The sequence below is a fragment of the Trachurus japonicus genome, chromosome 3, assembly GCF_045865225.1.
Source record: "Trachurus japonicus isolate A0001 chromosome 3, Traja_1.0".
Classification (NCBI taxonomy): Eukaryota; Metazoa; Chordata; class Actinopteri; order Carangiformes; family Carangidae; genus Trachurus; species Trachurus japonicus.
In genome coordinates, this window is record NC_140909.1 from 34006524 (window position 1) to 34033655 (window position 27132).

Consider the following 27132-nt stretch of genomic DNA (forward strand, 5'->3'; position numbering starts at 1 on the left):
GGTTTCATGGGTGGTTCGGCCGAAGGCAGAACTAGCACGGGCCTGAGGAGGAGCTTGCCGGCCATGACACTCTCTTGCAAAGTGGCCTGGTTGATGGCATCTACGACAGATCAATGGACCAGCATGATTATGGCGAGGTGGCAAGGAAGTGGTGTGCAAAGAGGCCACAGTCTGAGTGAGCTGATTAAGTTGTTCCTGCTGTCGCTTTAAAAGTTCTTTCAACTCACATAGGTCGGAGTTCTGTGGAATGGCCGAAGGTGGACAGGGACTACTTTGGACTCCATACTGCAGACCATACATGGCCGGGAGAGAATGACTGCGCTCTCTAGCGCCCCCTAGGAATCCCTCCCTTTCCCAGCGGAGAGCTTCCGCACGTACCTCTATCAAAGTGGCCTGAGGCTGACGCCGGACCAGCTGTTTCAACTCCCGACGAAGGGCGCCATCGAGAACATGCTCCACAAAGTGGTCTCGAAGCAGAACGGTAGAGTTAAGAAGACCATCAGGCGCCTGCTGCTTTACCCGCTCCATAAGGGCCATCAGAGCCAAGGAAAACTCTTGCAAGGTCTCTCCCTCTTGCTGCGTCCTGGCGAAAAAGGCTTGCTGCAAAGCTATATAGGAGCGGGTGCAACCATACAAGTCCTTCAGGATAGCAATGATCTGGTCTGGGTCTGCTTGCTCTGCTCTGGTGCGGTATTTTATCTCCTCCCTCGCCTCACCCTCAAGATGATCAAACATAAAGAGGGCCTGATCAGCAGCCGTCAGACGACGGGCACGGATACAGGCCTGGACTTCCTCTGCCCAGTCATTCACACTTACACCGGTCTTACCATTAAAGATTGGGCACCTACGGTCACGAGGCACTACCACCAATCGTTCTGTTACTGTAGCACTGACATCAGCTCCTGGAGCAGTACTCACCGGGGCAGGAGGGGCTGGAGCAGCCGCGCTTGAACCAGCCCGCGAGGCCTCCCTTTCCCGGCAGAGCCGCTCATTGTCTGCCTTCAGCTGCATGACCTGTTCTCTGAGCTGTTGCAGTTCCTCCTCCATGGTACCAGAGGTGGAGCTGCAGAAAACCTGCTAGATAAATTTAGAAGATGGTGTTTAGGGCTGGGTTAACCCACTGCTGTTCTGTCTGACTAATTACACACAAAACAAAAACACAAGCTCTTTTTTTCCTTTTTTTTTTTTTAAAGGAAACAAAACCCAAATAATGAAAGTAAGGTGAGAAAAAGAAAACAAAAAGGAATACACGTCTGACTTCAAAGTGTCATCCTGCCAACAACGCCAAGTTGTGGCAATGCTACAAGGAGAAATTAAGTTTACTTCCTTACTGAACCCAACAACGCCACCTGGGGGAATTTCGCCCCCAGGAAATTTAGGTAAGATACTAATTTCTATTACCCCAAAGGACACACAGGTTTAAGAGACACAGCGTGCAGACGTGATTCCAGAAAAGATTGCAGTTTATTGACAATGTTCTTTTAAAAAATATACAATTCGAATTGCTATAAAATCAATCAGGAATATTGCACGAGTTAACCAGGGCCACTTGAAGCATATTACGTGTCAATTAAAGTGCTAGGTGCAGGGCTGAGGGCTCACTGGCATGGAGGACTGCTGATAAGGGGGGAGGAAAGGGGCCCTTATGTTAACACCACACATGAAAAACACACACACACACTGGTCACACCAAAGTGCACTACTGTACAGGGGAGTGAAGGGGACCGCCACCACCGGGATCAGTCAGTCTCCTGCCTCTGTGGCACCAGCAGCTCCTGCCCAAGAGAGAAGAGACAACGGTTAAAGGCTTCAATTACTAGGCCCAAATACATACACCAAAATATTTTCTTTTTATCACACACACACACTCACACTCTCGAACCCTCTGAATATATAAGCAAAACAAAAAAAAAGAAACAAAATACCAAACTAACTACGCCCAGGGGCACAGCGCAGTTGCAGCTTTAACAGGGTTCAGGTGCTAGGCAAAAGGCCTGCACCTCACACTCATACCCAAAACAAATAACCAAAATAAAAATTATTAAATACTAAACTAATAAGAGCTTGTAAAGAAAAGAAACAAAAGAAACTCAGACAGAACAGCAGTAGGGACCCTGGCAGTGTAGAGGCCCGCTTCGTTAGGGACGTGGATGCTTCAGGGCTCCGGCACAGGGGGAGGTGCACTACAACACGGCAGCTTCGCTGTAGACAACAGGTCAGAGGCGGCAAAGTCATATTTAAGAACAGCTAGAGAAGGCACATTACATTAAAGCACAAAACAATGAGACAGCCTACCGTAGAAATTGACCACCACGCACGCAAAGCATACGCGCCCGCTTCCAGACCACACTCCCACTTCCGACGTAGTCGGGCCACACTGCTGCAAAGCCAAGGATAGTCAGCCATGTTGCTACATAACACCGATGCGCAGTACAATGAGATCGAGAGACCTACCTGACAACGTAGAGCGGAGGCACAACCAGCAGCAAAAGGAGCAGACACTGTGTGGCCGTGTGAACCGCCACACTCACGCACACACACAAAAGCCCCCAGGACCAAACTCCTTCCTCACGCTCCAGCCAGACGACCAGCCGACTCTGCTACAAGCAGAGAGTGCAATAAACACCATGCCAAGCCACAGATGCAGAGCAATAAACTACTGGTAGGAAAACTTACCGGAGAACATGAAAAGTATTGGATTAGCCTGTTGCACCTCACCGCCACACAAACACTGCCGCCGTCACGCCAGACGAAGCTGCACTGACGACGCTACTGAGACGAGGCAGGAGGACACGCACCTGGACCAGGTGAGCCTCGTCACATATAATTTTCGGTGCGCCGCCCCTTAATCAAGGGGGAGATTGATCCCAGACGGTGACACAGTGGGCAGGAAAAGAAAGTGGAATTCCACCCTAAAGCACTACACCCAAAATGAAAGTGGAATTCCACCCTAAAGCACTACACCCAAAATATAAAAACAAACAATGAGTGGGCCACTCTGCCACATCAAGGTGAGGAGAGGAGCTCCTTTGATTGGTGAAGATCTGACTCGGCTGTGTCAAACTCACTCCACGCCTTTCTCTCCTCCTCCTGTCTCCCTCCCGCCCTCTCTCCTCCCTCTTTGCCGTTTGCGCCGGTGGGAGGGACGAGGGGAGGGGTTGCGCCGGTCTAAGTCTGACTGCGCGGCCCACCAATCTTGCGAAATGGACCTGGTCCACGCCCCGTTGGCGTGGCGAAGCTGCGCTGATCACAGACTTCACCTGGTCGACGAAACTAGAGCCCCATGAGTTAGCAGCCCCCGCCCTTGTCAGGCATCAATTGGTCCTCGTGCTACGTCACCACATTCACGCGCATCCCTTGGCTGCACACACAGCCCTTCATGCCGTTCTCTCCCCTCATTGGATAACACTTGTATCCCACAAGGAAAATTTTCTCCTCGGGTTACAGCAGAGCAGAGTGACGGAGAGACTCGTGTTTAGGCTGAAATACTTCATGTAAGTGATTGCTGACGGAAAATAGGACTATTTAGGACTTATATTAACAAAAACATTCCACTGATATCTGCTTTAAAAGGCCAGTGTCAGAGGATCTCAGGGTCCGCGAGGGTTCGTATGGAAAAGCAATTCTGAAAGATAAGAAGGTCCAAGACCCCTAAGACATTTAAAAAACATTAAAAGGACCTTAAAATCGATCCTAACGGGGTGTTCCCACCAAACGCGATGAACGCGATTGGATCGCGCGTCAAATGAAATCGCGTTGCGCTAGACGCTCCAGTTTTGACGCTGGTTCAATATGCAAAAAACGCCTCGTCACGGCATCGCGTCGCGCGACGATAACCACCGTCGCTGCACTGTTCCTGTCCCTGTAGATGGGACAGGAACAGCGGTGTGGGTCTCTGGCTGCAGGAGGAGGAGGAGACGGCTCCGTGAACTACTGTGTGACTGACCGCCTGTTGAGTGCTTTGGGACGGGGCGGCCGGCTCGCAGCGCCCGCTGGTTGAAAACAGCAGTGATAACGGGCTTTCAGGTCCGAATCTCCAAATCAGAAACGTTTGTAACAGCACCGGAAAAGCAACAGTGAAGAGCTGTGGCTTTGCAGCAGCTAATGGGGATCTGAATAATAAACTAAACTAAACCAGAAAACTTCTAATATTGTCAATAGACTCGCTCTGACTAAACTGCCAAGGGAACACCAGTACGTCCGTACGTCAGCACGTCGGTGACGATCTCAAAGCTGATTGGCTGTCGCGGCGCGTCTTCACGCGAATTCGCCGCAAAAGTTCAATTATTTGAACTCGAGCGATGAAGTGTCATCGCGCCGGGCGACGCGATGGAGGCGATTTTTCGCGGCCAACGCGTCCATCGCGCCGCGCTATCGCGTCCATCGCATCGCCCGGCGCGATGACGCTTCTAATCGCGTGTTTGCATTGACTTTACTCGACGCGCGATGAAGCGTCATCGCGTTTGGTGGGAACACCCCGTAAAACACACAGGGAGCCAATGCAGCGATTTTAAAACTGGTGTAATATGTGCCCACCTACTGTACTGGTCTTCGTCAGCACACGTGCTGCTGATAATACGTAGCGCAGCAACGTCAAACAAACCTTTCATAGAGAGCATAAGGTAAAGGTGCAGTTCTTCTTACAGCCACTAAAAGATGCCTCAAAGGCATGTTTGCTTGACCAACCACTTGCTTTTTGGACCACAGTGTCGTAGTAACTGGGAAAGACATGTAACATTCTCTAACTCAGGTTTGGTTCATGCAAACCAGCTCCAGCCCCCGACTTCTGTTGAACTATAACAGAAATGATTTATATTTTCCTCTTTGCAATTACCCAATACAAGTCATATGAGTGTGAAACAGGCTGAAATATTTATGTGATATTTTCTTCAGAGCCCAGAGTTAAAGTAAATAGTTTCTTGGCGATATCAAGCAATGTGACACGACCAAAATACAGAAACTGTTTCCAGCTTCAAGTTAATGTGATTCATTTTGGTATGTGACTGTTTTAAAGTTCATTCATGCTTCCACGTAACCCATCTGCACTACTACCCAGAGCTTATCACTGGATTGTTCCTATTCCGAGTAGTGATGGCTCTTGTTTAGTCGTGACTGTGTATTCAGGCTGGAGGCTTGGGGTGATGTCCTTGTAGCAGATGATGGGTCAGGTCAAGTTTTCATACTGTTATAATTAAAACCAGATGTTGTAGTGATATTCATCAAACGTCCTTAAAATTCCACTGTCAGAGAAATACAGTAAAGTTGGTTACTTTGGTTGACAATTGCCTAAGTAGACAGAGCAGACAGTGTTTGACCTGCATAAAAATGGTCTGTCCTTCCAACTAATGAAAAAAAGAAATCATTATGCTGTGTTCATGTTGCACTCTGAAACGATAGAAACATATGGTACTTATGGTATCCAATAAAACCAGTGTGCATGAAGCCACTCACTTGTTAGTTGGTGTTCTTATTTGTTATGTTAGCATAGGCTGTACAATTATTCCACCACTCTAAGCAGCTGTGGCTAATCTAGGTGCCATCAGTCTTTTTCAAATGTGCTCCTCAATGTAGGATGACTTTGGGGGTTCCAGATGATATCAAACCGACTTCATAAATCTCTGCTACCGGGAAGAGAAAGAAAAACACAGCAAATACACGGAGGTGAATTGTTAACCACTTGAAAATTGCACCTGGTGCACAATAACAACCGTGACTCAGATTTTCTCAGTTATAGACATGCCTGGACACAACCTCTAATTTCGCATGGCTAAAGTGTAACCACCTGTCATGGCTTGATGAGCTAATTAAGAGGCAGTTAGTTGATTGTGGGAGCTGCAGAGTTTGACGTGCAGCCAGATCGGGGATTGTGTGTGCTCTGCTATTAGCCATTAAGGGTTCACGCTGGGCTGACTTTGCACAATGTGGTCGGGACGGAGCTGTCCCTTATACACAGAGAGGAAAAGCCACATTAATGGAGGTGGAGGATTCTCTTTCTGTCTGTCCCTTTATCCCTCTATCCCTCTCTCATTACCCGTCTGTGGAGTCCCTCATTTGTTTCACATGCTCTTCATAAGAAACAATAAACTGACCCCCTTCCCCTCACCCTGAGGTGCTTCCTTTGGGGAGACGGAGGGGCCTCTGAAAGACAGAGAGTGCAAGTGTGTGTGACGCATTGTGAGAGTGTATTACTGTGAGGGTCTGAGTAATTACATGTCTGATATCGTATGTGTGTGTGTGTGTGTGTAGTGGCCTGTATGTGGGTTCGCCCTCTCTGTGTGCGTGATTGCACGTGTAAATGTGATCACAAGTGTGAGTGTGTGTGATCTGTTTCCAATTAGCCTTCTTGTGTCCCCGGTAGCCCAGAGGCATGACTAATGTCTTGGTGGGCTAAAGGCCCCAGCTGATGTCGCTGAAAGGAGCCCCCATCTGCTGCGAGAAGATCACAATGAGGAGCTGGATGGTCACAGACAGAGGAGCACGACGGGGACTAAAGACGACGAGCATCATGGGAATGACGGCAAAAAGGAGGGGTGGGGGGTGGGGAGTGGGGAGGCCATTAGGGACAAATTGCGCTTGGGGGGCCCACCTTCACTGATACATGATGAAGAATGCAATTACAACTGTCCGGCACGCAACGGCTGAAGTGTAATCAGAACAGGGCACACACACATACACACACACACACACACACACACACACAGAGAGAAACATTAGTCAGAGTGAAGAACTGTAAAAAGGAAATCCATCATTTAAACTTTTTCATGAGTTCTTGTTTCATTTTATAATTATGTTGAGGGAGTTTTGTTGTTTTTAATCATTCATGCTCTAGTTCCTGGTAATGATCTCACACCCAGAGGAATAGGTGTCATATTTAAAAGCATTGCCTTAAAGATTGTCATAAACTCATCAATGCATTTGATTTATTTCTTATATGAGATGATATTTAGTTTCTCAGCTACGACATTGTTAGTATAATGCTTCTAAAAACATCAGCTGTAGCCTACTGTATGTGTTGCTAACATCCCGTTATTAAGTGCAGTTTTTGGAAACTTACATCTATTTGTGACCTCTGTTTATGACCTACTACATTCAGCCTCTTGATTGGCAGGTTGTTATAATTCAACCAAGATTCTAAAAAAAACTTTCAGTGTGAGCTCCGTCTGGGAAACTTTCTTTACATCTCATTCTTTCACAAATTTCTCCCGTACCCCACCTCTTGTAATCAGGTGACTTCAGACATTAAAGCAGAAGTAAGCGATCCGGTCGTTTTGGCTAACTTCTTGTCAGCCGATGGAGTTAGCAGTCCCCGCCCTCGTCGTGGATCTATTGGTCCTCGTCCCTATGCCACCACATTCACGCGCATCCCTTGGCTGCACACACAGCCCTACATGCCGTTCTCTCTCCTCATTGGATAAAGGTTGTAGGATACAAGGAAAGTTTTCTCCTCGGCTTACAGCAGAGCAGAGTGACTGACAGACCAGTGTTTCGGACCAAACACTCTATGTAAGCGATTGTCGTCGGAAGATACAACTATTTAAGACTTATATTAACGCAAATATTCCGCTTACTTCTGCTTTAAGTAACCAGCCAGACTTTGTCAAAAATATTAATCAGCTTATCACGTTGTCGTACCATAAAAGTCATGCTCCTTTCCTCTGCTGTCAGCTGTCAGCTCATGTCACGAGCTCTCCAGTACCCTCCCTTTAACACCAGCTTGCCCTCCTTTCACACATGATGACATCACAGTGGGGTCTGATCACCAATAACTTTCCCGTCTCTCACCTTTCCTCTAGACTCATGGCAATTACAGTAAAGTGTATTTGTTTACTTAGGTTGTACTGGGTGTTTAACTGGGGTCCAGGCTCAAAAATCTGACAGCGATCACAAATGATCAATTAACCAATCAGGTTTAGGTTCACAGAACTCAGTCCAAAAGGATCGGAGAGCGGTATCAAAGATGCTCAAGTAGGGTGCAAAGAAATGAGGTCGTTACCACAAGGAATACAAGAAGAGCGAGTGTCTTGAACAGTAGACACAGTGTACTGAGACCAGCCGGCACAGAGGGAAGGGAGACTAAATACACAAGCAGGGAGAGATCACTGAAAGCGGGTGAAACGGAGGCAGATAGTCACACAGGCGGCAAACACATAAGGGCAGGAGGTGGAATTATCGGCAATGAGACAAAACAAGGAAATAATAACTGATAAAATCAAAAGACACACAAAAATGATCTTAGACAGCAGAGGGGCATTAGATTTGATACTATGATTAGATCCCACAGGCGTTTGCTACAGCTCCATTCATTTTGATTTCTTTCTTATTGTTCAACATGTTTTATAAGAACAACTTAAAATGATCGATATGTACCTGTAGGAGTTATTATTGCTGCACAGCATATGAGTCAGACTTACTCATCTGTGGCTTTGTCTATATCAAGTTGTTGTGCTCTTACAGGAAGAAAAGAGAACAGTGTTATCTTCCCATAAGGAAGACAGACTTGTCTTTTGTTAACAGATTTCCTTAAGAAAACTTAATAGGTAACTTATTACTTCATAAAAGCAATGCAGTGTGAATTGTTTTCACAACACCTTGTTTCCAACCAACTACGCAACAACTGTAGAATCAGAGATTTGGAGTGACTGCTTCATTTCTCTCTCTAACACCCTGCCAATCCCCCTGACTTTGGAGGATTGTGTCTGCAGAGAAGAAAATAAAGATTTGGTTGGCAGTCTGCCTGTTCCACACTGTACACTGAGTCATGGCACACACACACACACACACACACACACACACACACACACACACAAAGACCGAGTGAGATCTAATCAGCGGTCTGTTGTTGTGCTGGTTGATGAATTACTCAGATGCTCGGGAACAGTCTGGACCACTCTGATGGGGACCAACACCTTTGTCCTCACAGCATGATGGCAGTGCATGGTGTGGGTGGTGGAGGGTGATGTGGGCCACTGTGGGTGGGTATCCAGAGGGGAGCTCCAAAATGTTGGAAAATTGAAAACCTAAGAAATGAGAGGGTTCAGGATACTGGATCAGCCTGTAATAAATCCAAACCAATTCTAAGAAGTTTCATTTAATTAAATTGAATTTAGTGTCACAGTCTAAAACACATAAGGCTCTTTAGGATGGAACCATAGAGAAACCCAACAGTTTCCACAAAAGCCTTGAAGGTATTTCCTAAAATTTGGTCCACTTGGATTCAAAGAAAAATTGATAGAAGTTTGGTGACCAAGGATCAAAATCAAGGTCACACTGACCAGGAATTTTACCTGACACTGAGTTTCAGAGCCAGACAGCCACAAGGCCATGGTTCTAGGTGTGCTGCATCTTATTTGCTATAATCCAGGTATGCACAGTATCTCTAGACTGGAGTCTAAGGCAGAGAATAATGCAGTGACACAAATAGGTTCTTAACCAGTCTCCAAGTAAATCACTTAATCATAATATTCAATTATTAGGACCGAAAACAAATGAATTTTGTGATTTTTAACAATGCAATTGCAGTGTGTTAGATACAGCTGTTGTAGATGACATCTCCACTAGAGGTTTGTACAACTGGTTCAAAGTAAAGATTTATGGATGATCTTTGAAGCTGCTTCTCCTGTCTGTTCCTTTTGCATATTGATGAATAAAACGTCTTAGGAATGACTGATAAAATGAAAAACAAAATATGGAATAGGGTTTTTTTTAGGACAGTCTGGAACAGTCAACCGAGTAAGAAGCTGTGAACTGGCACACTTTAATTGTTGCTGTACCTCTGTGCAGTTTGTGTATGTTTGTGTGTGTGTGAGGAGGAGGCTGTAGCTCACTGACAGTGATAGATGGATGCCCGCCAAAGCTACTGATTGTAAAGGATCTGTGTTATCTTTGAAAATAAACAACACATGCACATTGGAAATGAATAAGAGCTAGAAAACAAATGTGGTATTTGGAATAAAAAAAGAAAATTAAAAAATAGAACTGATCTGAAATTTAAAAAAAAGTTGAATGTAGCCTATAGATTTATATTTACATTTACTTACTAAATCTGCATTTTCTTTTTTTTACAAAATATATTTATTCCATAGATTTTATTTGTTTACTTGTTTAGTTAACGTTGGCAGAAGGCATTCCATATGCTTTAACTTACAAAGCAGCAGATTTTTTTTTTTACTGTTCAGATTCAATGTGTTAAGAAACAAGTTAAATTGCAATGTGCTCATTTTTTTCATTTGGATTTTGCAACAGCAACATCAGGTGTATCTTAAAAGAAAGTGGAGGATGGAATAAAAGAGGGAGGTGAGCAGAGGAATGATAATAGAACAGGTTGGACCACAGAGACGTCTCTGGCCTTGAAACTCAGCAGGGAGAAAGAAGCTGAGAGAAGTTTGTCTTTGCAGAGTCTTTGTGTTTGTCCCAGTGACTCAGGGGGCGTCATGTCTGTCTGAGTGTTTGAACTTCCAGCAGCTTAAATCTGCCTCCCAGGTGTCAGGCTCCAGGACAAAACTACCCATCTTCGTCCTGCAGCGCGCGCTGCCACTGCAGCCCGGCGCCCGCTGAGCTGAGAGGCGCACAGAGTACACAAGAGAAAGAGACAACAGCCACAAAACAGAGAGGAGAAGTAAGCCAGAGACAGAAAAGAGAGGTGGTGAAAAGAGACTGTCAAAACACCTTTGGTGATTTTTATTTCCTTTGTTGGTTCGTCCTTGTGGGTCACATGGGGCCGCAGCTTTTATTTCATGGCTGCCATTGTGCTTAGGTGTGTGCTAGTTTTAAAGAAAACACTCTTTGTTTTGGCTCAGTATCAGAGTGTCCTTGGTACTAATGCGCTAGCTTCGCTTAAAATCCTCCTCAAGGTGTCGGACACCACGCTGCGCTTCCACCGATTTCTGATGTCAGTCAACATGTATCAGTTTTCAGTGCGGAACCACATGGACTCAGCAAGTCAGAAAGCTTCAAAAGACCTTGAGCTTTACCATAAACCGTTTTGCACACACACATACACACATATCAGCTGCTGATAGATTCTCTTCGCTCATGCTACAAACTGTAAATTGTTAAAAGCGTGTAGAGGTATGAATGGATATCCCAGCTGCAAAAACAGACTTAATATGTGGAAAAAGCTCGTGGACACATCTCGGACTCTGCTCAACACGATTATGGATGGATGCAAGTCTGAAACGAGGGTTATTCACTCTCTGGTGGACAGAAATGAGGCTCAGGTGGACAGATTTTTTCCCAGTCTCCGTATTACTATGTGCATGTCCTGATGCCAAGAAATGTGCTTTCAGGGCTTTGGTGGAGTCTAAGTTGTCAGCGGTGAACTGTGAAACCCGGTTACCTTGGTGTAGCATTACTCTTTATGCAGCTCGAGTGTCTCTGTTAAATGGCTGAGCGTGTTACATGTCTTCCAGACTCAGTGCAATATTGTCATGGTTGATTGTGTATAGTGACTGTATTGTTGTGTTTGTTTTGTCATATTTATTCATCTCGGCAACAATCGCGTTCAATCTACGGAGACAGGGAAGTGATTTTTTGCTTCTCTGGGGCTTAAAACACTAAAAGTGAAAAGTTAAAGCTGCTCTGATCAATATTTTTGTAGTAATAATGGATCAACTGTATGTGAGCCTCATGTATTTTTTAGTGTCTTTTTTTATTCTTGTGATGGTAACTTTGCTGACCCTGTTCATACATTCATTCGTGTTTTTTTTTTTTTAAGAACAGAAAGCAGGAGCTTTAAGGGGGAAAAAAATAAAACTCCTTACTGAACACTACTGTACCTTCTCAACAGCAAACACCAGTTAGCAACTAGCTGTATAAGGCCATGAAGACATGGAAATAACAGTTAATGTTGCCAGTTCGCGAACAACTTCGCAATCTGAACTTTATTTAGGTCATTACGTGTTAGTGTAGCATTTACATTTTGTTTCTACTGCCCCAAAGTGGCCAAAACACTTATTATTGAAAATCTTATCTGCACAGTTTTTTTCTGGAAGCTCAGATTGTACAGTATACATAATTACTTATTTAAACTAGTGTGCAGATTTGATTTTATGGACAGAAAATAGAGCACATAGGCTACTGGATACAGAGAGCAGCACACCACGCAAGGATACTCCTTGAACCTTATGGATTGTCGTATTTGTCGTACGTGCCCTCCTTCCATCAGTAAACTAAGACTCACAGTGCTCAGCACCATTTTACAGCCTGTTAGATGGGTGTAGACGGCAGTGAGCACAGTGAGCTCTGGATCTGCACAAGAGTCAGGGATTTCTGAGGCTTTCTTCAACTGTCTTCACTCTCAATCTGTACCAACATCAGAAACCTGTAGGAAAACACACAAGTGGCAGGAGCCAACTAACAGAGCTCTTGCAGCCTCCACATCTGATCTCTGGCAATTGCTAAAGCATCCGGACCATGATGGTGATACACAGTGTAAACAACACAAACCTATGAAATCCCCCCTCATACAAAACTGACTGTTGAAACACAGCTGAAATAATAGTGTTTTTCTTTGCTAAAATGACAATTGTGCGTCTTTTTTTTCCTGCAGTTTTCATCTATTCATTAATTTTAGTGCAAAACCACACTGTTGCAAACACTGTTGAGAGAGGCCTAAACACAGAGGAACCTTGGGAGACTAGAGCAAAGATAGAACTGACACAGAAACAAACAGCTTGTGAGATAAACAATAACACACACACACGCACACACACACACACACAAACACACAGACTCAGACAAACAGAAAAAGACAAATAAGAAACCTGTCACTGATTGTGGTACAAAGTGATGCCTCTCCAGTTTGTGTGCAGCGTGGTGTGCAGTTTTGAACTTTTTCTGGTAAATTTTGTTCCCCAGAATGGGTCTGAAACTACGCCCTGACACACACACACACACACACACATGCACACCACCCCCATAATCTCTTACCGTCCATCACCCGTCAGGTTGAGCCAATTACATGGACCCCCCACGGTGGCAGCATCTTTTATCCCTCTGAGGAGGTGTCAGGACTGACAGAAATAAAATCATCCACCTATCAGGGCTATGGAGATGTGGGAGTTACATCTCTTTAAGTTTCCCCTTCTGAAAACTTTTGAATCTGTGGTAACTTTCTCTCCTAGAATTGGGGGAACACTGCTCGAACTCAACTTGGAGTTACAGTAAAGTCCCTTGACAGTTCTCCAGTTTGTGATGTTCACTCACTGGTTACAGAGGTTAGTTTACATGTGTTTACGTAATGTCCAGCAGGCCAATGGTAGCTCCAACATGCAGTCTGAATCACAACTGGCTGGGTTTTTCGAGTCACTGCCTGCAGTGAGCAAAACAAAAACAGTAGAAAACAATTTCTCATGTGTTATTTACATAATTTACTTTTTGTTGGCCAGGCATTACAATGAATAGTTTATTGATAAGTGTAAAATTTAGAGATGAAAACCAGGCGATTAATTCTGTTGGGTGTGAGAGCAATTGACTGGACTAACTTAAATTATATGGAGCGAAAATACAGTGTACAGTGGGATTTATAACTTTTTTCTATTCTCATTAAATGAGGTTGAATTAATATTCCTGTTGTCATTTGCACATTGCAAAATGTTGCTTCAAACTATATAGCATTATGCTAACCCTTAATGAAGCGTTGTGTTCTTCAGCAACTGAGTCGAAAAAATTGAAGAGCATTAATCCATTGCTCACCTTGGAAAAGCTGACAGCGTATTGACGTTAATCCTGCAGCACGTCTACACAACCCTCTTTAAAATAAATAGTCATGTGAGGACGCACTAATGACAAGTCAAAATTAAAAACTCCGGCGTCAGCTGTCAAACACTTGCAGTGCAACACTGATGACACATTTTGTCACTGAGGCCATAACTACTCCAAACTCCAGCACCACTCGCTGTCAGCCTGATATATCAAGACGGAGAGGAGAGAAAAGGGAAAACTGTGGAATGTATGATGGGAGGAGAGAGGAGGTGCAGGTGGTTTTAAACTGTTTTACTTTCCTTCCATCTTAAGAAAAGAATTGTACACATTTATTTCCATATCCTCCGAAGTGTGTACAGATACAGATGTGTCAGCGCCCGATGTTGTGTATATTTGTGTATGTGCAGTTTCCCTGGCAGCTCGGTAAACACAGATGTAGCTCTGGTAAATATGGCAGAGAAAGTCTGAAGTCATTGTGAGGTCACTACCAGGTCACAGGCACCCAGCAGGGCTGACTCTCCTGTTAAGCACCGGCCCACATACACTAAAAACGAACATGACATGGACTTAGCTGTACCTCTGTGTTGTAGGCTACTAACAGGCAAATACAGAGAAACCTAGTCCTGTAAGACTGGATTGTGGATCCTCCTGTTTTCTCTTTTTTTTTGTTACATCACAAAGTCAGAGTAGTAATATTGAACTTAGACCTATTTAAAAAGACATGGAATTCTCTCTTTATACATTATGACAATATGAAACATGTAAAGAAGCTGCTAGATCATATAAGAGAAGATTCCTTTATTGAATATTTTAGATCACATAGATAGTTAGAAGCTATTTGACACATTTGTTTGTCTTAGATGGCTTCATTTCATTATACTTTGTGTGTGTGTGTGTGTGTGTGTGTGTGTGTGTGTGTGTGTGTGTGTGTGTGCATGCATGTGTATGTGCCATGACTGGTGGTTCGTGGACTTTCCAACCATGGCCCTCTGAAGCCCAGCTGACTCTATAAATACCGTGTGGAGCTTTACATAAGTGTGGTTGTCATTAATGTGGCAGGCTTCCCTCCGTTCCTCCTCTGCAGCACTAACACACACTTAGTTACGCACAAATAGCTGCTTCTCGAGTTACGGGGCCTGTAGGCCCGTCGCTGTACCTCACCAGCAAGATTTTATTTAAAGAAGCACAATTATGGGAAATAAAACGTTCCAGTATTTACAGATGATAGATGCAGACACATCAGTGGTTACATTTAAAGGTTTTAGAAATCCACTGGTTTTCCACTCTCACTCCAGGTGATACATCAGTGCTTGATTTGGTCTTGATTTGTTCGCTGAAGAAAAGTTGCTTTAGTCTTTAGAATTTACAGTCTTGGATGTGTGTTTGTTGGAAGACTTCTCTCTTCCCTAAATCCTGCTCCAATCAGAATGAACGGTTCCATGTGTATTAAGGTAAACGTGCATACCCTTTTTTGGTTATAAAGCAGATTTAAGTTCCATCATGCTGTGAAAATATCAAAGGACTAATTTCAAAGAGAAATGCACACAACATGTATTCCGAAAATATGTCAGGACTTAGTGATGTCAGAATGAAACAGTAAAACCCTGTCAGCTGTGCCCCAAGCCCCGCCCACCTGGGCCCACCACCTACAGTAGCCTAACATTACAGGATTTGGCTTCTCTGAATGTTACCCTGAAATCTGCTACATTTTTATTAGATTGTTCAGATCAACCAGTCAGACAAGAAGTTCAGACCTCAAAATAAATGATTTAATAAAATAATGATTATAGCAGCTTTAACCTACTTTGACTTGTCCACTAAAAAAGCAACAGTTCACTTCAAAAGAAATCACATAGGCCCCTGAGCACTGTATGTACCATACTTCACCTGCACATATCATCTTACTTTCAGCTCTTACTTGGCATGCACACATTCGCTGTATGATCCATTTTACAGTGGAAAAGACCAAAAAAGTATAGAAGTACAAAAGAACAGTGAGCGCAGCGGGCGGCTGAGAGAAAAGAGGAAGAGGAGAGGAAAGAAAAAAGAAAGGGAGAACATCAAAAGAAGAAGAGACCATGATGGAGCAGGCCCGGGGGAGAGGCAATGAAACACCTCGCACACATACACACGCAGAACCTGCATGTCACTCATATGTCAGAGAGGAGGGCAAACCCCTGCTGGAGATTAATTACTCTGCCATTCACTGAGGAAATTTGGGGATTTTTCTCTCTTGTCCCATTTAGCGGGCACACACCTCTGCCCCGGAGACATTCGACTCTGTTGGTGCAGCTCTCCCTATATGAAAATTTTTTAAAAATGAAATAAAAAGCTGTATCACTCTTTTCATGATGTCTCTGGAGCAAATGTTCACTGTGTCTGTTTGAGTGTTAAAGGGATGAAGAGAAAATAACCTCATGTCCATCTAGATTTCTCTTATACAACAACCGTCAAGACGCATTTGATGTCTTTAAGCTTGCAGTTTCATTTAGGCCTGCTTAATTATTCATATTTTAGTGATAATAAGCCCTTTTGGATTACTTCTTTTTCATTTAGTGTGAAAAACTTTGTTCTGAACCATTACCAACCATTATCTGATAGACCAAGCAGATTATGAGTGTGACAATTAGTCATTTTTAGTGAGGATTTCGATAGGATTTGATGATTGAATATGTTTGTTATGGACATATTTTTTTTATTTTACAGACCTGCATTTTAAGGAATCTGAGGGAGAATTTTGTACTGAATGAAAACTGCAATACAGAAAATGAGAGTTCTGCATTCTTTTTTCTTTAGCTATCATCTATCTGCAGTTTCTCTTCTTTTTGTCACGCTTTTTTTTTCTCCTCCCCAAATGTAACAATATGAGGGTTTTGTATCCAACAGCACAACAGTGTCCTTTGCTGAGTACATTTTCTTTTAGTTGTTCTTGTTTGCTTTTGGACGTGAGTAGAATTTATGTGTCAAAGATGAAGTAAATATGAAAGCGGTTCTTCCTCCACTGACACTGAATCTCTGATCAGTAGCTAATATGTAAAGGACTGTCAGGTAGAGACTTCACGGGTGAGGGGAGAACAGGTACACACAAACACACACACACACACACTGAGCTCATTGCATGTTTGACCAAAGGTCACATGACATTAGAGCAACACTATATCAAGGCTCATCCATCCATCCTCCTCCTCCTCCTCCCCTCTTTTCCTTATCTTTTGAAGTTCACACCTCCTCTCTGTACAGTAGAGAATCATTTACAGGTGGTATTAAAACTGTCAGGCCCATAATTCTGCACAATGGAAGTGGCTCAAGGCCAAAAATATATATATGTGTGTGTGTGTGTGTGTGTGTGTGTGTCGATCTTTGTGTGTATGTCTTCATAGCTTATAGGCTAAGTAGTAGCAAGAATATGAGTCAGATCCAGTTCAGTACAATGGTGCTTTGTGAGTGTGTCAGACAGGAATGTGTATGATGGGAAGGATGAGCCGTGCCAGATGGTGCTCTGTGTCGGTAGAATTCGCTCTCATAACTCTGTTTTTCCTCTTTCTTGTCTTCTCTTTTTCTTTCTTGCAATTTTCTCTGCTTTTCTTCCTGCTTCTTCGTCTCTGCAGCTTTGTCTTCCTTCCCTTACAAGCGTGAATCCATCCACATGTCCTCAACCATCAAAAAGGAATGTGACCCGTGCAGAGTCAAAATGATATTTTGGAGTATGATGTTACAGCTTTGACATATATCCTCACTAGGGTATGCAAGGGTGGAGGGGGCGGAGGGATCCATTGTGTTTAGGGCTCTGTGAAAACAACTTTCATTAAAGTCAAGGATTGGCGTGAGAGTCGGGGGGGGGGGGGGTAAAACCTCTAAACCTCCAAAATCTGCCCTTCATTTCACCAAACAAAGCTTTTCTCTTTTATTCTTGTGTCTTATTAGAGTTTAGAAAAAGAATGAATAAGGAGAATAATCCACAGGAATTTCTTTTTAGATTAGTTTAGGTTTCTGTAGGCCACTGGGAAGCATTGTGTATAATCAGAGTTCAGTGAGAATTGAGTAACTGAGAGAGAAGCAGCTTGAAATGGCTTTTTGGCCACAATAAAAAACATTTCAAAGTAACATGAACTTAATTTTTTAAGCACCCTTTTTAAATTGTAATATATTTCTTGTAACATTTATCTTTTAACGTATTTCCCTTTCAAAACATAATTTCAGCAACACTACTGTATGTAGGATCAGCACACATGGACCATCTTCTGAATATTTGGAATAGTTAAAGCAGATATCAGTGGAATGTTTTTGTTAATATAAGTCCTAAATAGTCCTATTTTCCGTCAGCAATCACTTACATGAAGTATTTCAGCCTAAACACGAGTCTCTCCGTCACTCTGCTCTGCTGTAACCCGAGGAGAAAATTTTCCTTGTGGGATACAAGTGTTATCCAATGAGGGGAGAGAACGGCATGAAGGGCTGTGTGTGCAGCCAAGGGATGCGCGTGAATGTGGTGACGTAGCACGAGGACCAATTGATGCCTGACAAGGGCGGGGGCTGCTAACTCATGGTGCGTTCAAGGAAACTCGTACTTTGTGTTTTTCCTTCCTGTGAAGTCATACCAGTTCGATCTGGTACGAGTTCACGGGTCGGAAGTTACGAGTGGCCGTTATAGGGAACTTTCACAGACAACAGGATGGTAAAAACACGAGCTACGGGTTACCTGGAACGCTACCAAGTCGTAGTTGTGACTTGAAGCTGTAACTTACGGTTTCAAAAGCCTGCCTTGAACACAGCATTAGCCGAAACGGCCGTGCCGATGATATCTGCTTTAAAGCTGATAGGCGATACAGTGATACAGTGTGTCACAAAGTATACCTGCGTGGAGGAATAGTTGGTTAGTTCCAGATAAACTTTTTTTCCAACCAGCTGATGCATTGTAAATTTTTACTTTATGTCCTACTGTCAAACTGGTGTATTATTTTCCTCCTCATAGGCATTGAAAATACACTGATTAATTGTCCACCATTCACAACAGTGCATGTATCTCGGTGCAGCGCGATGTGCCGGTATTTCTCAGTGGGGGGAAGCAGAGACCTTTCTACTGCAGATATTATACTTAGTGGCCATTTGTGCCTCATACAGCCCCACTTAAAAAAAAACGTAACTATCCCTTTAACAAAGGTCAATACAAAACTTAATGACATCTTATATAGCTGTGGACCAGTGTGAACTGACAGACACTGGCTTGGCTAAAAACCAAGTTCATTATAATATTCTATTTCAAATCTTTACCTCTGTAAGACAGCTGGTTTCTCCGACCCAAACTTATTCAGGGCATTCATGGGAAAGCAGAACAGTACGGACTGCAGTTCCTTAAGGTTTATTGGTTCACACCTTCATTCATGTTTGCCTCTTTGTTTGAGTGAGCCACTCAAAAGAGAAGTTTTTGAGGGGGGAAGGGCACAGGGAGGCTTGGCAGATCTGCAAACATGAAGTATACATGCCAAACTACCAGAGACGCACACAGGTGTACGAACACTTTCAGCTGACTTAATGGTCACCATGTTTGTGTGCCAGTGCCTTGTGTAATTCCAGTTCACCTCCATATTTTCATAGCTGGGTTTCAACATAGATGTCACCTCTCGTAAAAAACACGAGAGCGAAATGATGTCAGAACGTCCCAACCTGAAGCCACTGCTTCCAAAAACATTGCCTGTTGAAGAAATTAACAGCCTTTTTCTGGGCAAGAACACTTCACACTATTCAATGTGTCAGTGGAGGTGTTTGATTATTTGCACAGCTTAAACAAACAAGGAACATTAAAAAAAACAACCTCTGAGTAACCTTTCCATCAGGTGGCTATTTTCATGCTGCTGAAGACAGTTATTTTTCAGGGTTTTAAGACATGTTTGACACTCTAAACGCTGCAAGGCCACACATAAAGGTATTTTGTTGTGTGTAATGACCTTTTGTGTGCCTGCGTTTCTTAAAAATTGTTAATTTGCTTAGTTTTTTATTTTGCCTTTACCACCGAATTGAACACTTTTACAGCCAGTGAATGTTTGTGAATTTACTTTTGGCAAAGAACATTTAAAAAAAAAAAGCAAATATACTGGTTTAGTGAGAGTTTATACTCTAATTGCTCCAACTACAGTGAGTTTGAAATGCCGCCTCACTCCTCGTGTCAATCACTCTTGTGTGTTTCAACTGTTGTCCTTCCAGTTTCCTTCATGTTTAACCTCCAACATAAAACTTGTGAAAGAGTTTGGTAGCATGAAGAATCTTTTAAGCTTGTGTACAAATGTGACTTACCACATGGTCCTTTCAAAAGCCACCTGTTTGAACCATCTGTCTCTGTCTGACACAGAAAACTGTACACAAACACACACACAGCCATCAGAGAGGAATTAAGCTGAGGATTTATTGTGTTGGTGTTACTGGAAGAATTTACAAGAAGACGCTGTCAGCTCTGTGATCCATGGATTCTTCAGGACACGCCCTCCCTCTCCTGCTGTAATTCTCATACCAGCAGCTGAAGTCACTGAATTTAGCTGTGATTACTCAGCCCACTTGTCATGTGCTTTACGGAGCATATATTGGGATAAGCCTGTTTTTTTTCTTTCAGTGTTTAAATCGTAAATGTTTTCATGTTACTATGATAACTGCCCTTAATTTGTCTACAGCTTTTCCATCTGCCAAAATACAACACATAACCAAGTGGGAAGAGAAATGCTCCACTATTTTGATAGAATGTATTTTTTTACAATTATACAAGAAAACTCTTTCTCAAAACTCAGATGTAGTGAATATTGAAAGATATTCAGGTTATATTTCCAAAATGACCACACATTCACCAACAAGCATATTCATCAAACACAAAAGGGTGGTTTTAGGAATTAACTCAGTTTAATGTTAACCCAGTGGAAAGTCCAACAGAAACTTTGTTGCCCATATGTATGTCTTTATTATTCTTATTCTTTTTTTGGTCATTTTTCTCTTTTGTGAGAGAACCCTAAAACCCTAATAATGAACAGAGTCAATTAGAACATATCACAAGGACCAAATGTTTCCCAACAATTGTGCTTAGATATGATAGCCTACATGTTAAAATTAGCATACTTTGGTTAAAAATAGCAAAGTAGCTAGCCAAAGGGGGGAAAAACTACAGTGGACTCACAACAAACTAATTGTTAACAGCTAAATAAATTGACCAGCCATAAAACAAGCACAGTGGGACATGTGACACTGATATGGACCATGCTGCCTAAATAGTAAGAGACTTAAAGCAGAAGTAAGCGATCCGGTCGTTTTGGCTAACTTCTTGTCAGTTTTTGTTGCTTTGTGGCATATTGCATGTGTGTAAGAGTAATTGACCTTTGTGAGTAACCCTAAATTTGAATGCAGAGTCTACTCTCACTTTATATAAACACTACAGTACTGGGTAGGACCCACCTTTGCTCTCCTAACAGCCTCAGTTCACCTTTTTCCTATTGTGATGTTTGATGTGAAAATTAAGGTAATCCCCTGACCTGTATCTGCATGTTTTCATGCATTGTACTGTTGCCACGCTATTGGGTGATTGGACAGCTGCATGATTAAGCAGTTACACAGGTGTTCCTGTGTCATGTAGCCTATTTGTGCAGATACTTTTTTTTTTTTTACTTGATGTGAACAACTTTGAAATCTAGGATTTGTGAAGGTTTCTTTTCAGTAATTTGTGTTCATCTTGACAAGTTATAATTTTCATTGCTGATACATGATACAGCCCTATCCCCCGTTGCCTGATGTGAAATGTAATTATCCGACCAAGCCCAAAAACAGTACTAATGATTGTAAAACAGATACAGTGGCAACTCATCAACATTAAAATTGTTTAATCTGAGATTGTTTGATATTTTTTTCAAGATAGATGAATGAGATGATAAATGCACTGTCAAAAATAATTTTAATCACTAATCATTGTATCTTACAGTCTTTTCATAGGTATTGATTAGAAACAGACTACACCCAAGGGATAATTGATGACCATGTATTGCACCAGGCCCATCACACGGTGCAGAGCTGTGCATGTTCACTTGGTGCCTTTGATATCATGCTACTGCCTCATTCAGATGCACAGAGCTGCATGTGTGAGATACTTGAGAGACATATGAAAGTGACTTGAGGTGGCTGGGAGGTGATATCAAATGCCTCACTTGCAGGAGAACACCAAAGACTTGAATCTGTATCTGCAGATCCAGAATCTGGTGATTCAAGGTAATATGTGAAAGTTTTCAATCAAAAACACAATTCACACATCTAGGGGTGGAAGGTCAGATACTGTCAATTGAAGTAGAGAAGTGACACAAATCAGTTACAAAATGATTTTCATACCAGAGCACAAAATACCAAAAGTATGTAAAACCTTGTTCACATGCTAAAACTCTTTAGGTAATGATGAAAGATAACCGTTTACTTTAAATTCAGCCAAGTGCAGGGAAAATACTACAGTATAATAGCATAAATGGAAGATTGTCTTGAATGGAAATACCAGATGAAAGCATCTAGCAACAGCTTTTATGTTTTATTCTTTGTGTATCCTCGCCCAGCCTTCGCTGTTTTTCAACAGAAATTAGGACACAAACCATTTATGCTGTTGGCAAGATTTCTTTGTCTCGAGCTCCATTTTGACACAGTTAAGTGAAACAAAGTCAATTTTCACATTTGTTTCTGTTATTAAGACCGCAGCTATTGAGCGTGTGTCTGTACACAAGACACGGTTTAAGATGGACCATGGAAACAACTGGGAAAATGTCTGTTCACTGTGAGCACAGCAGATATCTGAGACTTGAGACTGAGACTGTGTAGTGTGTTTTCTTGAGCTTTGTTTGAAACACTCTGACAAGTCAGTGCTGCTCTTTTTGCAGACTTACTTTTAAACATGTGTATGGTTGTATGGCTCTGAACTCATGAACAATCAGGTTTTAATGTTGGTGTTTTGTCCACATGACCACAGGCTCATTATTACTCAAAGACCCTATTTCTTTTGGTAATGTTTTTTGAAGGCAGCAGGTATTGATGTGGCTAAACAGTGATTGACATAGCTGAATGTGTTGAAACCAAACCATATACATTTCTCAGTGGGACATATTGCTGTTTTTCTCTTCTGATAATGTTATATCATATCTTAGTAGTTGCATCTTCTTTTGTCTTTAAAGCACTTTGTGTGCCTTGTCCCTACTATTGTGTGCTTTGAGCTCCACTGTGTGGTGTTTCCTGGATGGTCAGTTTGTGTTTGTCTGTGTCTCATCTGGTATTTGGTCCACAATGCATTTTTTTTTTTTTTTTTATGTTTTCTAAAAGTCAACCTTTCTTAAAATATGCAACAAAAAGTCTCTTTAAAATATAAATCAATATCTCTCTTTTATTGAGTGTCAGTATCATGATGGAATAAATCATACATGAGCACTTCAAGTGATAGAAATAAAGAACAAATGATAGACAGAGGTAAAGGAATACATGATGTGTGAACGTGAATTCCCAAAGGAGAAACACAAATCCTTAATTCACAACAATCAGTTGAATATGCCAACTTTATAATCCTAAACTCACAAAGTTTGGTGTTGCCCACTTGAGGTAGACTTGACACTAGCTCCCTCGAGTGGTGTAAGGGTGAACTGCACAATATTGTTATTTTTCTGGTATTCACTCTGTGAATCTGTGCTGCAGTGAGTCTGAACGTTGTCTTGACCTGGTTTCCAATGGCTGAATTTAATAGGGTAGGGTAGATAAACTGTAAACATTCCAAAGAAGAAAAAAAAGTTGGAATCTGTTTGACATAGCCTTTAAACCAGAAGGGCTACCCATTTGCTGTGTATGCAAGCAAGCAAGTTCTGATGATAAACTGCCCCCTCCGTGCTGGTATGTCTTTGACAGGGTGATTGGAACGGTGGAGCAGGGTGTGCTGATGTGCCAGATGGTGGCAGTCTATGAATAATGCATCATCGTCTTCAGTCAGACAGGTCCAAGCTGATCTGAGGTCAGCTGAATGACACAGGTTGCTTTTGTGTAGTTCATGCATCAAGGGGTGTGGTGGGTTCTTGACATGTTATATTCATTTCTATCTCATTACGGTGCAGCAAACAGAACAAAGGTTACCATATTTTAACCCTAGTTATATTAACACAGGCGGAGGCCTCTACTGGACTCTATGGGTATATCTCTCCTCCAATCGTGTATGCGCGATGGACCACTGAAATTTGCATGTGCGTAGCCGGCCAGTATGGCGTGCCTACTTTCCCCGCCCTTTAGTGGGCTATATAAGCAGGTGCACCGCCAGCTGCCTTCATTCCACCAAACTTCATCGTAAGGCGAAAGAGCGGCAGGGCCCTAAGTAGAGAGCTCCACCTGTGTTAATATAACTAGGGTTACAATATCGTAACCTTCGTTATATCTCACACAGGCTTCGCCCTCTACTGGACTCTATGGGTACAGTAGAGCGAAGCCCGATTTATGTACTCCCTGCCGCGGGAGAGGCTCCGCCCACTGACCACACCAGCTACCGGTTAGGTACCAAGACCCAGTCACCACTTTATTAATCTTAACCACCGTATGGAGTGATAACAGGTCCAACTTCATCCCAGTTAGCAGCACCTGGCTAGGCTGGGTGAGGTTGCGGTCTAACCGGGGTCTCAACCCTAGACCTCCTGCGCACCTCATTGACCGTGTCCTAGCAGAGCACAGTCCAATGCAGGTGCATGACACCCTGTGGGGATCAAGTATAAAACACTTGACACATCCTTCCTCTCACAGGTCCTGTGACCCTACAGTGAGCACAGACCTGGAGAAGGAACCTGATACATCCAAGAGATAGAACCTTATGAACGCAGAGTGAAGACCACGATGCCGCCATACATAGTATGACCTCAACACTCGCACCACTGAACAGGGCCGTAGACGTCGCCACACTTCTTGTGGAGTGTGCCCGGACCACAGTGGGCGGCTCTTGACCCGCTTGACTGTAGGCTGAGAAGATACATTCACACAGCCACCTCGCCAACCGTTTCTTGGACAGGGCTCTGCCAGCCGTCCCGTCACCATAACACACGAACAACTGGTCGGAGTTCCTGACAGTGGCTGTTCGGTCGACATAGTATGTCAACGCACGCACAGGGCATAGGAGATGCAGTTTCGCCTCCCTCAAATCCTCATGAGGGGGAGGGTGAAAAGCCTCCAACTGGATGATTCTGGACTGAAATGAGCTCCTTATGTTCTTAGGAACAAAGGAGGGGTTCGGTTTAAGGATAGCACCACTGCGGTCCCCACGAAGGAGTAAACAACTCGGGTGGACCGACAGGGCACACAATTTGCTCACTCTCTTGGCTGACGTCAGAGCAAGAAGCAACGCTGTCTTGAACGACAACACCTTTAAGGAGGAGTGTTCCAAAGGCTCATAGGGGTCCCTTGTGAGGCCCTCGAGCACCAGTGGCAATTCCCACTGTGGTACAGAAGTGCGTACCACTGGTCGTAGCCTTCTGACCCCCTGCAGGAACCATTTTACCAGAGGGTTGGCGAAGACTGGACCTCCGCCCAACCCCTCATGGCATGATGAGATGTCTGCAGCGTAAACATTAACAGTCGCGTGAGACAGCTCTCTATCAACCAAAAGCTGTAGAAAGGAAAGAGCGTCCCCCACTGAACATGTCAGTGGGTCCACTTCCCTCTCTTCGCACCAATGCTGGAAACCCAACCACTTGGCCCTGTAACAGGCAATGGTGGATCCAGCCCAGCCGCTTGGATGGTTTTCACCACCTGCGCAGTCAGCTCAGCCCGCATTAGCCTGTCCCTTTCAGGGGCCAGGCTTGAAGCGGCTGGCCCAGGATCGGCAGCGCCTGTATCGCGCCTGCCTCCTGTGACAGTGCCCCCCGGAATTGGGGAATGGGCTATGGTGGAGCCGCCATCATTGTGGTCAGCTCCACGTACCACGGGTTAGGTCAGCGGAATGTACACCGCCCTGTCTGTTGATGTAAGCGACTGTGGTGCGATTGTCGGTCCTCACCAACACGTGTCTCCCCCTTAACAGGTGACCGAAGTGTTGGAGAACCAGGAACACTGCCTGTAACTCGAGGAGGTTGATGTGATGGTCCTCCCCCGGAGGCCACACACCACCTATCGCCCTCTCCAGGCAGGTGCCTCCCCACCCCATCAGGGAGGCATCCGTGAACACCGACGTGTACGAGGTGACTCGTCCTAGTGGTGTCCCGGTCAACAAATGTTGTGGGGACCCCCAGTACTCCAGGTTGCCCTGCACTGTTGGCGGGACCGTTGCTTTTCTTCCAGTTGATGGCAAATCCCAACTTGGTCAGGTGAAGTATCAACTGAGCTGTGTGAAAAATGGCCCATTGTTTGGACCTGGCCATCACGATGAGGTCGTCCAGATAAAAGAAGACCCTCATCCCCTGGCTGTGCAGCGGCTGTAGCGCTGCGTCCACACATTTTCTGAACGTACGACGGGCCAGGGAATAGCCAAATGGGAGCCTGTTGTATTCGTAGGCTGTTCCCTGGAATGCAAAACGCAGGAACTTCGTGTGCGCCCAAAAATATACAAAAAAAAAAAAAAAAACATTATTCACATGCACACTTACCATATATTACTTCGAACAATTTTAAGGCCTTGAACTCTCTCTTCCCATTTCGGCCCACGAAGTTGTACTGCCTGGATAAGCCATGGTCTAGGAGGAAGGCCATCATCCTTCTTGTGGCCTCGTCCACAGTACTCCCTCCTATGTCCGCCACCGCTGCAACCAAAAGGGAGAACAAAGTCAATACAAAGCAAATTTATTTTTATTGCTCATTGGAGTAAACCACACAACATGATAGAACTGTCACAGGCATGGTTGGACGCTTAACATGCATACCATCAGACATGAAGCTTGGGTTTGCCAGCTTTTCTTCCATGATTTCTACATCCCTAACTGTCTTTAGGGGGAAACCCTCTGGTGTGGAAGAGGTGGTGCCAATGTTGCCACGCTGTTGTAGAAGTGTTTGTAGCATTCTCCCTTGGATTCTTTGGGTCTCTTTCATCTCCTCAAGGAGTGATAAGATGCGAACAAACATGCTGTCCCTGATTTGTGTTCGAGGGGTTTCTGGTGGGGAGGTGGTGATGCGTTGAGCCATTAGGCAATCTAAGGTTACCCAGAGGTGGTGGAGGTGTGATCTGGCACATGGAGGTGGTGGAGGTGATGACCTGAGGGTGGAAGGAGGCGAAGGAGGTGTCAGCACAGACCTGAGTGTGGATGGAGGCGGTGGAGGCGATGACCTGATGGTGGAAGGAGGCGGTGGAGGTGTCAGCACAGACCTGAGGGTGGATGGAGGCGGTGGAGGTGTCAGCACAGACCTGAGGGTGGATGGAGGCGGTGGAGGTGTCAGCACAGACCTGAGGGTGGATGGAGGCGATGGAGGTGTCAGCACAGA

The 27132-nt window shown here is 43.9% G+C and overlaps 1 long non-coding RNA gene across 2 annotated transcripts; it reads right to left on the reverse strand.

The window, feature by feature from the left end:
* Nucleotides 1-1862: 1862 nt before the first annotated feature.
* LOC146990262 (uncharacterized) lies at nt 1863-2977 on the reverse strand. 2 transcript variants are annotated; one of them, XR_015035651.1, is made up of 3 exons: nt 2677-2977; nt 2455-2600; nt 1863-2380 (listed from the first exon to the last, which is right to left on the reverse strand). It is a non-coding gene; the product is annotated as an uncharacterized LOC146990262 (long non-coding RNA). The 2 variants fall into 2 exon arrangements; XR_015035652.1 differs by having other exon boundaries at nt 2090-2202; nt 2296-2380; nt 2455-2977.
* Nucleotides 2978-27132: the final 24155 nt, after the last annotated feature.